Source organism: Gouania willdenowi, chromosome 22 (assembly GCF_900634775.1).
Source record: "Gouania willdenowi chromosome 22, fGouWil2.1, whole genome shotgun sequence".
In the NCBI taxonomy this organism is placed as follows: Eukaryota; Metazoa; Chordata; class Actinopteri; order Blenniiformes; family Gobiesocidae; genus Gouania; species Gouania willdenowi.
Window position 1 is genome coordinate 17,783,002 of NC_041065.1, and position 14,703 is coordinate 17,797,704.

The 14,703-nt window shown below is 39.6% G+C and overlaps 1 protein-coding gene across 1 annotated transcript in view; it reads right to left on the reverse strand.

Annotated features, from left to right (window-relative positions):
* The window catches only part of gfra4a (GDNF family receptor alpha 4a), a 182,119-nt gene that overhangs the window by 159,855 nt on the left and 7,561 nt on the right, over nt 1–14,703 (reverse strand). The window lies entirely within an intron of this gene.

Genomic DNA, 14,703 nt, shown 5'->3' on the forward strand with positions numbered 1-14,703 from the left:
TGAGGATAAATATTACAACAGTTCACTGAAAAGTAATTTTTAATATCCACCCGACACCGCAAACGATTTTTAACTGAGTGTCAAAGGACTAATTTTCCTTTCTCTGCTTCGAATAAAGGGCAACGTGAAGGCTGTTAAAAGAGCAGCACAGCTCTGGATTCAATGCTTTTAGTCTTAACTATACAGGGTGTCCAACCACATGACCTGAAGTCACACAGAAACCAGCCTTTGTCTGCTTAGCCACATTTCAAAACAAAAATTTTACAACATAGTCCGTCACTAAACGCCTGCTGAGGATTAAAAAGGAGGAGAAAAACAATGCGCTGATCGACACGAAACCCAATTAGGGTTTTAGCATTCTAATAAAATGAGCTGAGTGGGAAATCAATTCGATTAAAAATTGAGTCAACTACCCACCTCAGTGTATGGCAGATGAACAAAGGAGAGAGGTGTCTGAGAGCGAGATCAAACCCCACTCGGTCATGAACAGCAAATCAAAAGAGACAGTAAAGATCAAAGGCAGCTTCTATAAGTATAAAGCAAGGTGAAAAATAATACCCAAAGGCATTATTGTTGTGTTTGATATGCTGACGGATATAATGTGGCTATGAAGGGCATCATTAGAGCATCTGAGCCGAGAAAAGCTGCAAATACAAATACATCCATCAGACATACCAATGTGACCACTGACATGTGAGCTGATTATCACTTCACCCTGACATATGGAGTATTAGGCTGTAAGCAAACTATTGTCACAGGGAATTGATGTGCATTAGAGGCAGAAAAAACAGGCAAATATTAGGATTGGAGTCCCTTTGCCTTCATTGCCGATAAAGAGATAATCACCGTAACTAACGGCATTGATAGGAGTGTATTTTTAACACTTAAACCGATACACAACCCATCACATGAACAATTTAGATGTTTGGGCTAAAGCTGAATAATAAAACTTTGTTACTAATTTGTGCCAGAAATGTCTTTGGAGTCATTTACATCAACTTTTACCTTTCAAACACACAAAATATCGCTGTATATGTGGGCATCACCATTTTGGAGATTTCAGCCAATCAGCGTTTGCATGTCATGCTCTTATCACATCAGACCAACTCTTCATATTTTCGCTCCGATAGAGAGTCTATGGAAAGATAACATTTCAATCCAACATTTTATTGCTTAGTTACGTGTCCTTCAGTGATTTGGATGTTATGACCAGGAACATTACGTTGGACAGAATCTGGTGTTGCACTAACCAGGAAAATCTATGATTTGCAATCTAATACCAAATATGGATATCTGCACAATAATACGGTAGTTCAGTGAACATAATGTTATGGACAACTGGAGTATACTCATCATCCTTATAAGGCAAAAGCAAAGTGAGTGATTGTGTTGGGGTTAGTGCTCCACAGAGAGGGAAAGGTGAGAGTGTTAGGGAAAGCCAACAGACAACGGCTCACTTCCTTAATCTGTGTCTCTCTCAACATTAATATCTACCTCTCCTGGAGCACAGGAAAGGCAAAAAGAATGAAGAACTGAAAAAAACTTAAGTGAGAGCTGAAATAACGAGGTGAGAAGGTGAGAACGAGGTCCCCCCATCCCATAGATGTGAGATCACACCTTGAAAAGGCTCCTTGATCAATCTTTCATTGCCGTCTCTGGGCAACTGGCCTCTCACCTCACACAACTACCATCTTCTCCTCAACCTACACCACTTATAGATATAAGAAGAAATGCCTGCTGTACTTAATCACTGAGATGCTTTGTTTTCAGACCTGTCTGCCATTTTCCTAGCCACGGCTTCGCTAACAGTGTAGCAACAGATACCCAACAAAGTGGGATAAGCTCTAAAAGCAAACACAGAGCAGCATGCACACAATGCACAGTGCTCGCATGCATGTCTATAAATGTTGGATGCATATGGAAGACTAAAAACAAAGCTCTTAAAATATTCAGGAGGAGTTAAAGCAAGTCGATAGTTTGCCATGCGAGGCTGACAGACACTTTTAATGGGATCTGTTGTTGGAAATAAGTTAATCGTGTCCACGTTCATCCATTGCTCTTTCTTTGGTCGGTTGCTCACCCGCTGCATCAACTTTTAATCCTCCCCTCTGTCATCTCTCTCATTTCACCCCTTTTCTGTGATGCTGAACTCTCCATGAGTGTCACCTCCTCTATTTCTGTCTCTCTTTATTTCTCTGAGAAGTGAGTATAAAGGCTTGGGGTCAGCAAGGGCACTTCTCAAGAGACACTAAGACAAGGAACACGAAGTGTCGATTATAAATCTCTTGACTCTATTTTGTCAAGACTACTTTTTTTGACTTGTCTGCTTTCTTCCCAGATATCAACGCTACATACTTAGCTTTCTCAAATGTGTCAGTCCACTTATGACGGAAGCTAGAGCGTCCACATGCAAACACTGAAGAGAGCTGAGGGCTTTCTTTGCAAGAGTTTTGGGAAGAAAATTCACAGCGCTACAGATTTGTTTGCGAATACTCTTCAGAGTGTTGATCTGGCGGTTTATCCAAAAAGGGAACTTAAGATTGTAAAATGCAGTAACATTTTGACAAAGCTAATTATGTATACACAGTCAGCTAATAATACACTTGACTAACTCATGGTAAATGGGGAATCTCTATCATTTCTTGAACAATGTTTTTCTTCTCAATGACTCAAGTCATCTTCCTTTTTTTGGTGAAGGGCTTTTTTTCCCTAAATATTTCTGGACAAACAAAATTGACGTCTAGCGAGGTGATTACAATAACAGCAGCAGAAAAAACCCACAACAAAGCCAGCAGTCGTACATCCAATTTTACCAAAGCAGGATATTAAAGCCAGTAGACCTGGAGCCATAAAATGGCACGAGAGGACAGTTGGAGATTACAAGGATGAGGAGCAGTACCAGTTCATTGGTTTTATTGAGCAACACACACAAAGCCCATTACTTTGGGGTCATTACACAAAATCACTCTGAAGCAATCCAATATAGTCAATACAGGAGTGTGAGCTTTCTCCTGCAGGTGGGCTTTTCAACATTCACAAGGCATAATCAAATGTGAGATAACACCATCCTGCTGATCCATTCTAACCTGATAACTGCTGGGCCCTTCCTAACAGAGGTAGTAATGAATCGAGGGATACCCTGGCCGAACAGTCACTCATCCGACAGCTGTGGACAGCCCCTATTTGCTAATACCTCCTCACCTTTGCACAGGTTTATGGCCACGGATCAGCAAGCTCTATAACAAGACTGCCAAAGGCCTCTAACAAGTATGGAGAAGGGCAGACAGAAGAACCGTGCAGCATCCACTATGGTTAGGGATAAATGGGAATCATCCAGTAAAGCGTAGCTGAACATGGTAGCCCATCTCAATGGATTCTAAAATCTCACTTTAAAATCGGAGAGGCATGACGCTGCTTAATTCTGCTATTTTGCAGTCAGCGGTTTTATATATAGCCAACATCGGCCAGAACCACTGAACAAGGAATATTGGATTGAAACGAGTAATTTAACCAGAGGGATGAACATCTTCTTGGACCTTTAGATTTAGATTATCTTTCTTGCAGCATATTCACTTTCAGGTTGTCTCAGCATAAAAATCAACATGGTTTCTGCTGTCTCTCAAAATCAATGTATGCCAATTAATAACAATGTCCATCAAGGTAAAACTCAACCTTTAATGACTAGATGGAGTCCCCATGGCCAAATCCAGAAGCATTGCTTCTTCATCGTTTACATCCATTCATGGACCATGTAATCTCACATGGCCCCACAATACACTTGGGGCCCCAAAGCTGAGTTGTATGCCTAATTTTAGAAGAATTAAGTGTACCTGTCTTCATCGCCAATATGCTTCAATATAAGGCAAGGCAAATGTATTTGTATAGCGCATTTCATACTCGAGGCAACTCAAGGTGCTTTACATAATCAAAAAGTAATCAGAAATCAAAGTGCTATCCCCTGAAAAAAATTGTGGCCAAAAGGAAACAAAAACTAAAATTCCTTAACATCAAAAGTCATGGCTTAACGCTGATGTAATCGTGGTTGAAAAAAAGTCAATAAAGATGTGAAACTCAGCTTTGTGTGAGACGGCAGCATCGAGCGATATCAACTGAACTGCATTCTCATTACTGATTCATGAATTACCACAGGAGACATAGATGTCATCTGAATTGTCTCGAGATAACACATCAGGTGCAAGTGCATTTTTGGGTTCACTAAAAAGTCATGGACGCAAGGGATAAAAAGACCCACCATGGCTGCAATATTTCTGGACAAAATGTCTAGTCGACTGACCAGTATCAAAGAAGAGTGCTTCAAGGTTATTATAAACATGGTAAAACAAAACTCTAATTCAATAAATCAAAAAGCAACAGTGAGATACCTTTGTTTTACTGTTAAAGAACAATAGATATTATCGGCAAAAGTGAAGATGTGCAATAACAATAATCCTACATGCTTTCTTTTCTCCTGTAGAGGAAAAGCCATCTGTTAAACTAAGAAGGGAAGTTATCATTCTCAGTGTATTCTATAATTATGTTCATTACATAACATCAGATTTGTTTCCTTCCAACTGTAGCATTGTCAACCTGATGAACCAAATCGCTCACATTATGCCGCTATTGTATATATCTGTTATTCTATATTTCTATTCTATTAATGTATTTATAAAGGGATTATCAGGGGGACTAGAGTTTGTAATTTCATTTTGTACATGTTCTCATGAGCACGAATGACATACTGTATACAAATTCTTGAATGGAAATATTTCAATGTGGTCGCAGAATAGGTATCGCGTCGGTAAATAACAAAAAAAAGTATGGGAGCAGAGTTGGTGACATTGCTTCCAAGCTTATTCAGTCGGCTTGTTATGACAAACCATGTTACATGTTACAACCACCAATAAAAGGTTTGCAGCTCCTCATCATCTATCACGCCTGAGGCTCTGGCAGATTCTTGGCTGTCTGCGTGAGCGCAGCCTCTCTGCGTTGTAATGCCTTTCAGGCCGTTCGCTTCCCAACAAAGCCAACATAACTCTGAACACTGGTACACAGTGTATGTCCTGAATTATATTGATAGGCGCTGGAACCCCACAAAGATAGGGATACACTGACTCAATAGTTTCCATCCAATCTTCTGGTTATCAAGATCAGACAGCATCTTCTTCTGCACCATGAACATGTGATCTCGGGTTTGTTGGGGTTGCAATTAGACAAGAGGTTGTGGCAGCACAGGCAAGGAAGGGCTTCTACTTTGTCTGCGGCCATGTTGGTCGAGGCGATGATCAACAATCTGCAGCAGCAACAGTCACTCTTTATTCTATAGACTATCAAGTTGGCTGTTTTTATCACCTGACTTAGACATCATAAAACCGGTCAGTGTGTAAGTCCAGTCGATTTGACCTTTAAGCTTAACTTCTCCAAAATCTGTGCTTCGTGTCTCACTGGAAAGAAATAAAATACTGAACCATCAGTAAAAAATGATTTAGGGGATTAAAAAATAATTAAATCTGTGAAGGGCCACTTGTATGATTGTAAGTGACTACAGAACACTGGCATTGAGGCAGGGTCAATCTCCAATGGCGATGCCCAAAGCAATGAGAAAGGGCAAGGATTACAAATCAGATCAAAAGGTTTTGAGTCTTGATAAAACAGTCCAACATAGAGAGGAAACATACCGACCATGAGGACGTAGGGTTGAAGAGTTGAATCTTTGTATTGAATCAGTATTCCCGGATCCTTTGCCTACATTAACTCTGATGCTAACAGTTCTCAAAGAGTTTTTCAACTAGAACTAACTATAAACACGGTGGGCTTCAAGGAATCAGTTGAATTTATTTTTCAGAAACACAATTACCCACCTCCCTAGAAACAGTCAGTATTTCAACAATCCGGTTACACTGCCCCGAAACAGCAAGGACTCAAATGATCTGGTTATTCAAATGAGTCAAATGAACCTGATCAATTTAGAGAGTGACTCAGATTCATTCGTATTGCTTTGCGGTTACTTGTTTTCTAACCGTTTATTCTTGCAAGGCCCAAAGCCACTTTGCATACAAGCTTTTTAATCAAACTCTCAATATGCAAGTAAAAGTAAGTCTGGCTCAATAGTGGCGAACAGAGATACTAATAGAGTCAGAACTGACATTGGCCGTCACAACAGACAAGTTCTTCAATACTAGGTGTATCTTAAAGTTTGTCTGGCTTGAGGCAGAAGCTTTGTCTGACACTTCTTTAGTTTCAATTAGATTTTGACAGGTGTAGGTGTAGACTGTCCACCTACACTCCAGCATTCACTTCAGGTTGTTTTTCTACTGTTGTGAACTCTTAGAAAAGTACCTCAGTTTGCTGACTGCACTTAGTTAACAACTGGAGTAAACGTTTCTGGTTTAGAAAGAAAGCATTGATTATAAGAGTTAACTGATTGCACAAGAAACTATAGCACAATGGGTTGCCTGTGCATGTGTTAGAGAGATTTTCGAGAAATACTGAAAGACAAAAACAACACAAATGGTCAAGACACATCAACACACCAATAATTTTTGAAACCAAGGCTTTACTTGCAAATGACAGGTAAATACACATGCACATTTCTTAATTGCAAACTGCGAAGAGGAGGACAAAGCAAGGCGTCTCTGTTGTCACTGACAGAATGAGTGAAGCATGAGGAAATTGAATTCACATTGACAGTGACTTAATTGGATCACTTTGTACCTCTCATTGCCACTGAAGCCTATTTACAGACATTGCAGATTAATGTGTTGCAAGGCATCCATAGCCTACCCTTGACTAAAATAGGTTAGCTAATCTTTGGGTTTGAAAGTCATTAGGTTTGTATTTCATGGAGTTTTGTGGAAAGTTTTATTCCATTCAACGCAACCCTACACAGCATGTATCACTGCTATTAAGCAGAACTAAGAAACTTTTTCACTTTAATACATCTTTCTCGTAGTCCCTGTGAAGGTAAGTGTATGGGATGATTGGGGGGTCTTTGATCTACCCCTGCTGTCTCTGGCCAGAAAACAGCACTTGCAACTTGCAACTGCTTTACGGCAGCCCAATACAACGCCCAATGCACACGGTTGTCTACAAATTCACTTTTCTCAAACTTATATCATGGCGGAGCCAGCAAACAAAAGGCAGAGAAGACCTTTGTTCGAGGAACGGCGCAACTCCAACATGAACACACACACACACACACACACACACACACACACACACACACACACACACACACACACACACACACACACACACACACACACACACACACACACACACACACACACACACACACACACACACACACACACACACACACACACACACACACACACACACACACACAGCCCTCCATCAGGCAGCACACACACAAATATCCATCCATTTTTTTTTAGAGCCACTTTGTCAGCACACAAACAAACACATCACACACTACCACACTCCCTTCCGTAATACTCCCACATCATTCATTTATTTTACTTGTCTCTCTTCTTCATATTGTTCACATGGGACTGTGTGTGTGAAAGCACCCTTAGTGTCACTGTTGTATTAGGATTTTTCAGTGATCGGTTGCTACCGTCTTGGGAGAGCAAAGGTACGCATGTAGCTGTGGGGTGGGGCAGTCGGCGGGGGTGAGGAGTTTTTACGACAGTGACATAACCGAAAAGGGACCTTTAGGGGGAGCGCTAAGCACAAGTTACTTAGTTCTGCTATAATTAGTTCAAAATTAAAAAGGTTTAGTTCAAATGCACCACACTGGATCAGGCACAAGCGTAAAATAAAAGGAATCTCATTCCTTCATTCAGTGTGTGTAACATGTCCATCATGACACCCTAAAATCCCCTTTGAAATACATTTTTGAGGGGGAAATGTGGTATTTAAATGTCCCTGAACAAAAAGACCTTGAAGGCAGGGATTTATCAGCTTAGCTAAAGGGAGATGATTTACTGAGCAACGATAGGAAGGCGTTGCCCCAACTTCACAGCTTATATAGAAACATTTTTTTTATTTTTTATTTTTTAAAGGTTTTCACACATTATACAGGATGGGAATGTGTGAATAGTTTAAATAAAAGTCAGGTAAGCTTGAGGAACCAAACAGAAAACTGCTTTTACATAACCCTCTGACAGTTGATGTATCTATAGGCTATATTAATTGATTATAATGCTCTTATTGTGCTACTTATATAGCAGGGATATTCAACTAAAATTTGAGAATGTCTAATAAGCAAAGAATTATTAAAGCAAAGGTCTAAACATTTTGTATAATTTATGATTAGGTAGTTTTGTAGTTATATCAACATCTATACGGTATCAAAAACTGACCGGTAAAATGTATTCTGTACGATCACATCCACATCCTTCCTTGTTGGCTGAAATGCTACCGTTAAGAATGCAATAGCTGTGCAGGCTAAGAATAGGAGAGCTATTTTAAATTTTAGGAGGTCCGGGTCCACATGGTGCCCCCGTGGGTCCGCCATTTGGTGACCTCTAGATAGTGCTTGTCATATTTGCACTAGTTTTTAGGATCTTGCTCTCAAATGTTCTATTCAGGTACTGTAATACGTGTTAGTGATTGCTTATTAAGCACAAATTAACAGTTAATGAGCACTTAGACAAAATAAGTTGCTTATTATTCTCTCCACAGGTGCACACGGTGCCCCACACTGGGGACACGTTGTGCCACAAGACCATGTTTTTCTGAAGCTGTATTTCTTAAACATTTTTTTTTTTTAGATCCAAACCACCGTAACGGTTCCCAGGGATGTACCACATCCTAAATTATATGTATACTTTTTACGTGGAGGCATTACTGTCATATCGATGCTTTAAACACACTTTCAGTAAAAACTGGCGTAACTCACCCCACTCTTTGCTACTTCCTTCTTCAGAATTGTCAGCATTCCCTGCCTGAGGCAGGGAGTTTATTGTTTGCTCTGTTGTCTTGCCATGGCATGCGTCACGTGACAAGGTTTGGTTTTATTGGTGAACATGTATAAAACAATATCCCAATGTAGAGATGCCTCAACAGTTTGTTTTGCAGTTTGGCATGAAACACAAGTCTCATATGAAGTGAGACATCTCTCAAAAAATGGTTTTACTATCTACCCTTTTAAGTAGAGCTCAAAATAGCTTATCATCCACCCTACCTTGAGTTTTAAATCCATTAAAAATTTCACTCATATTTGAAACCACTTGACATTTTAGCGGAGCTAAGAGAAATGCTAAAGTTATCTTAATGGTTGGTTAATCTGTCTTTCCTTCTCTGCTATGGCCAAACACATTCACTTCTGAAGTGGAATAGAAACATACTATACAAAAAAGCCATGTCAAGCAGTGAGCCTAGTATTAGCACACATGGCTAACAAACAAATGGTACAATAGTACGTATGTATGCATATGCATGTATATAGAAAAGGAGATTGGACAAGCTTGACGGTACTGCAAACTATTAGATAAAACTACTCGACACTTGTCTGTTATTTACTGCTAAGCTGCAAGGCTTGTATATTGTTTATGTAACAGAATAATTCCTTATTGTGAGAGATTTGATCATCCTTTTTATTTACATGTACAGAAGATGCTTTGCTGTGTAGAGTTAGATGGCAACAATGAGCTGCCGCTATGAATCGTATCTATTCTCGTCGCACTGTTTGTTAGCTAGCACATTAGCTACATTAGGTCAGAGAAGCTTTCTGGGTCCGTCTGAGGTCGGGCGATCTAGGACAGGCATGAGTTAATTAAAAACACCTACCAAGAAATAATGATAATGTTAGTACTTCTGATTTCGAGAATCAGATGGGATGGTTTAAAAATTATAATTAGACCTTTTACCAGTAGCATGTGACACTTAAAATACAGAAGAAGATTTTACAATCTTTACAAAAAATACTTATTTTCACTGCATGATGCTAGAGACCCTGAAGGAACACAAATGAAAATAAAACAATTCAACATGCCCGCATAAACAATTTATGTGATGCACTTAAAACCTTTACCCTGTTGCGAAACACTTTATTACGTGCACACGTAAACGGTAGAGGTGTAACAATACATCGATCAATTAATTAATGATCCAATTACATCAATGCACAATGAAAACATTGATAAACATCGTCATCTTTAAGATACGCCTGTATTTTGAAATTCACATAGCATGTCTGTGCCACCATTTCCTGCGCGGGGACGGTGACATAACGTAGAAAAAGCCATGCGACAACAAAGCCTTGCAACCCCTGCTGCCACCCCAATTTGTACACGGCAATATGCATTCACCGACCAGTAATGCCCCGCTGCCGCTTCCTGAATGTGGAGCCAACCGCTATAAAACGCCAACAAAGAAGATGCGGAAGTAACCCGAGAGCGGCACGGAAGCTGAGTTGTTAACATTGTTGCTCGGCAAAGCGAGGAGTCAAGGAGAAAGAGCCACGCAAGGAAAGAGGTAAAAATTATTAACTATATATCAGGAAATTAAATAATTAAAGCGCAGCGCTATAGTAGTAATGCTGATTTGAGGATGATAAGAATTGGGTTGAAAAAGGTTGTTTTTCTAGGGGTTTAGCACACAAGTGAGTGTAAAGACTGAGATGTGATACGGTTAGTGCTCTAAATGGGTTGATTATACTAACACCCCACAACAAACAGCGTCTGTTCATGTAAATAAACAGGACTACTGAATAACAAGTGTCAGGATGTCCACTTGAGATATTTATTTAATATTAAAGAAGAAAAAATTGTATCAGAGCCATGTAGCATTATTATCCGTGTACCCTTCGTTCCTTGGTTATTCTGTTTTAAAACAAAAATAACCACATGGTTTTTGTTTTGATTTGGTTTTACACAAATTCATCATATGCCAATTAAAATACATTTTTATACTTAGTTATATAACAGTGTGGTGTCATTAACATGTCAATGTTAAAATAACAATAATATAATTAATAATAACATGCCAGTGACACTTTTTCCCCATCTGGTTACAGTTTGTTACAGTGAAATCAATTGTTTTTAAAGCCATATTTTGTATTATTAAAAACGTATTGCACCGTAGTAATTTAAATAAAACTACTAGATACTTTTTATAACTCAAACAATTCAAAGTCTAACACTTGGTTAAATGTTCCAGAATGGTGTTTATACTGTTTTTTCAATGAAAGACCTCAGAAATAAAATTATCAAATCATATTTCAGTGGTTTTTTGAGAGTTGATATACATGTAAATGATTGTATGACATGGGCATATGATATCACATCATATCGATCACAGGCTTGTGAATCAAATTGAATTGAAATCGTATTGTATTAAACTTTAATAAAAAAAAGTTGTAACAGGTAGCACCAGAAGGTGATAAAAACAACAAAAATGCTGCAAATGCACGTGTCAAAAATTGAAATAAAAACTGGTCCAACACAACAACTATACCGTCTATAATGTTACTAAAATTATCCTTTCTAAATCAATAATGTTATAATGTTTGGTACACACAGAATGACAATATTGTAAGGCATATGGAAGTGTGTACTTTTGTTGGCACTCTGCAGTGCAATTAGACGTGTGATAAATATTCCAGGAAAAATGACAGCTAACAAATAGTCAAATACCCTGATATTACTGCCAATAACTGGCTTTTTGCTTCTGCTTATTTTCCTCATATGTTGAATATCTTTCAAAAATATGTCCTCCTCCATCAGCCTGTTTTTCCTTCCGCAACAGTGGTGACGTGAAACACGCACAACAGAAACATATAATCATCCAAGTGGCCAACTTTAAATTATAGCGTAACATGTCAGAGCTGTAAACGCTTTCATTAGCTTTTCTGAACGTTACCTGGCACATAACGGAGGAACGTTGGATGCCACTCCTGCAGCGATTTGGCCCGTTCCTACTATCCACCCTCTTCCTCCTCCTCCTCCCCCCCATGGCACTGATCATCCTGAATCTCAACTTAACACTTTTCCATCTATTCCCATCTCCACTGATTGAGCTGATTCCTTCACAGACATTGCATTCTCTAATTAGAAACCAATTAACTCCACAGATCCCGAAGTGTCTGCCAGAAGGATGCAGCACGTTGCTTCGGATCTACTCGTGCTCTGGTCAAAGCCAGCCTCACGGTGAAAAGGCACTCCTTTAAATTGACCTGACCTATATACTAGTGGTGTGAGTTAGCGTAGGTTTGCTTCCTTGATTTTACCTCTTATAAATCTCAGTAAATCTAACTTGTGATAGTAAAACCCCAGGCTCAATAAACAGTTATGATCTCTGTGATCATACCGTATATCACGCAGCAGGTGAACAATTAATAAAAATGGATGTAGAAATCATTCCTCAGTGATCAGCGATTGTCATTTTCCAGTGAGACAAGCATGGATGACTCATTGTATGCGTGTGAGGAATGAAAGACAGACGCGTGCTTTTATGCTGCCATTTATGTTCCTTAGACACATGCCACCCACCTAAGCACTGTTGGAGACCATCAACTTCCTTTCATGAAAACAAGACTCCATGGTTCTCCTTCAGCAAAACATGTTCAGCAACACAACAAGATGTTTGATTAGTCCTCAAAATCCACTCAAACCACTCCCATCTATGGAGGATCAGGCGCTGTTATCTAAAGCAGGGGTTCTTAACTGACCTGCATGACTTCAGGAACCATCAACCATTCTTAAGAACAAGCTGTGAGCTGGAATGAAACAAGAGTTTATAATAAGAAACAAGATATATTGATAAAATGGGCAATGTTATTTTCAAAATATTAAAATCCAGAGGAACATAGAGTTATATAAACAGTTCTTCAACTTTTGGGTCGGGACTCAAAATTTAATTTCAGGCAGAAAGTAATAAAACCTCAGTTTTTTTTTTTATTGTGAGAGCAGAAATTCAGTCATATAAAATAATAAAGTTGGGTTTTATACACCTCTTATACCATCTTTTTAAATATCACTTTTTGTTAAATGTATTTGAAATTTGAAGATAACTGCACTTGTTCTGTAGTTGACCTTTATTCTGTCATTTTGGACTATGTCAGCCATAGACTTCAAACTTCCATTTATTGGTATTGAAGTAATCGAGTGTGCTGAGTGTTTTGTTATATATGCATTTTTAATGTGTACCCCATGAGAATTCTGCGTGTTTACGTGTGTTCTGTCTGTGACCCTGTTTAGGATAAGCATATGGTATAGAAGAATGGATGGGTCCGGCTGGTGTCCTGGTGCAGCCAGAACAACCTGGAGCTCAATGCTTTAAAGACAGTGGAGATGATAGCAGACTTCAGGAAGAACCCAGCCCCCCTCACCCCCCTCACCCTGGGAGACTCTACAGTGAGCTCTGTAGAGTACTTCTGCTTCCTGGGGACCATCATCACTCAGGACCTCAAGTGGGAGCTGAACATCAGCTCCCTTATCAAAAAAGCTCAGCAGAGGATGTACTTTCTGCGGCAGCTGAGGAAGTTCAGTCTGCCAACAAGATGATGGTGAACTTCTACAGCTCCATCATCCAGTCCATCCTCTGCTCCTCCATCACCATCTGGTACGCTGCAGCTACGGCCAAGGACAAGGCCAGACTGCAGCGTATCATCCACTCTGCAGAGAAGGTCATCGGCTGCAATCTGCCCTCCCTCCAGGACCTGTACGCCTCCAGGATTTTGAGGCGTGCAGGAAAGATTGTGGCCGACCCCTCCCACCCCGGTCATAAACTGTTTCAATCTCTCCCTTCTGGTAGGAGGTTTCGGTCCATCAGGACCAGAACCTCCAGACACAAAAACAGCTTCTTTCCCTCTGCCACCATCCACATGAACACACCCCAAGTCACCCACTGAACCCCCCCCCCCCCCCCCCCCCCCACCCACCCGATCACCACCTCCACCAGCTTGATACCTGCTGCACTGTATATATATATTTATATTTATCCTATTTATCCTTTATTCTCTATCTATCCTTTATTTATCCCTCATCCTTTATATTTATCATTATTATTATTATTATTGTTGCTGGGTTGTTCTTTGTTGTGTTGTTTTTATTTCTTTTATTTCTTTTTGTTGCTTGTTTTGTGCACCAACCACCAAGTCAAATTCCTTGTACTGTCCTCAAAACTGTACATGGCAAATAAAACATTTCTGATTTCTGATTATTTTTAATTAAAAAAATCACAGTGAAAATGTGAGTGAATTCAAATGTTCTCTCCTTTAGTGACAATGACACTGAGACAGTATGTGTGGTTGATGCACAGGTTCGAGTGAAGAGAAGCCGAGGCCTCGTGATTATCCATGTTTTTATCTTTGCAAGTGTGAAATGAGAACGGAGTTCTCAAAACTATGGAAAATGTATCGCCTTCATTGAATGGGACGAAGCTCACTGACAGATTTAGAAGCTTTAAGAACCATGAAGTGAGAACGTATATGTGAAAGGCCTTGAAGTCTCATTTTCATCATCACTTTTTGGTGCCGGCTCAACTCAACGCTACCTTTCTCTCATTTACCGAAATCACACCTCTGATTAATTGCTACATTTCAAGCATTCTCCCATCATGACCATTTTGTAGCTCTCTCATTGTAAAGTTAAACGTCTGTCTATGGAATACAGTGGTAGTAAATGCCATATCCTTTCAGCAAGGCAAAGGCAGAGTAATCGTCTCTGTGGCTTAATCGCCGCTCCACAGAAGCCAGTGGAAATGACAGGGTTGGAATATAATGAGAAGTACTGTCAT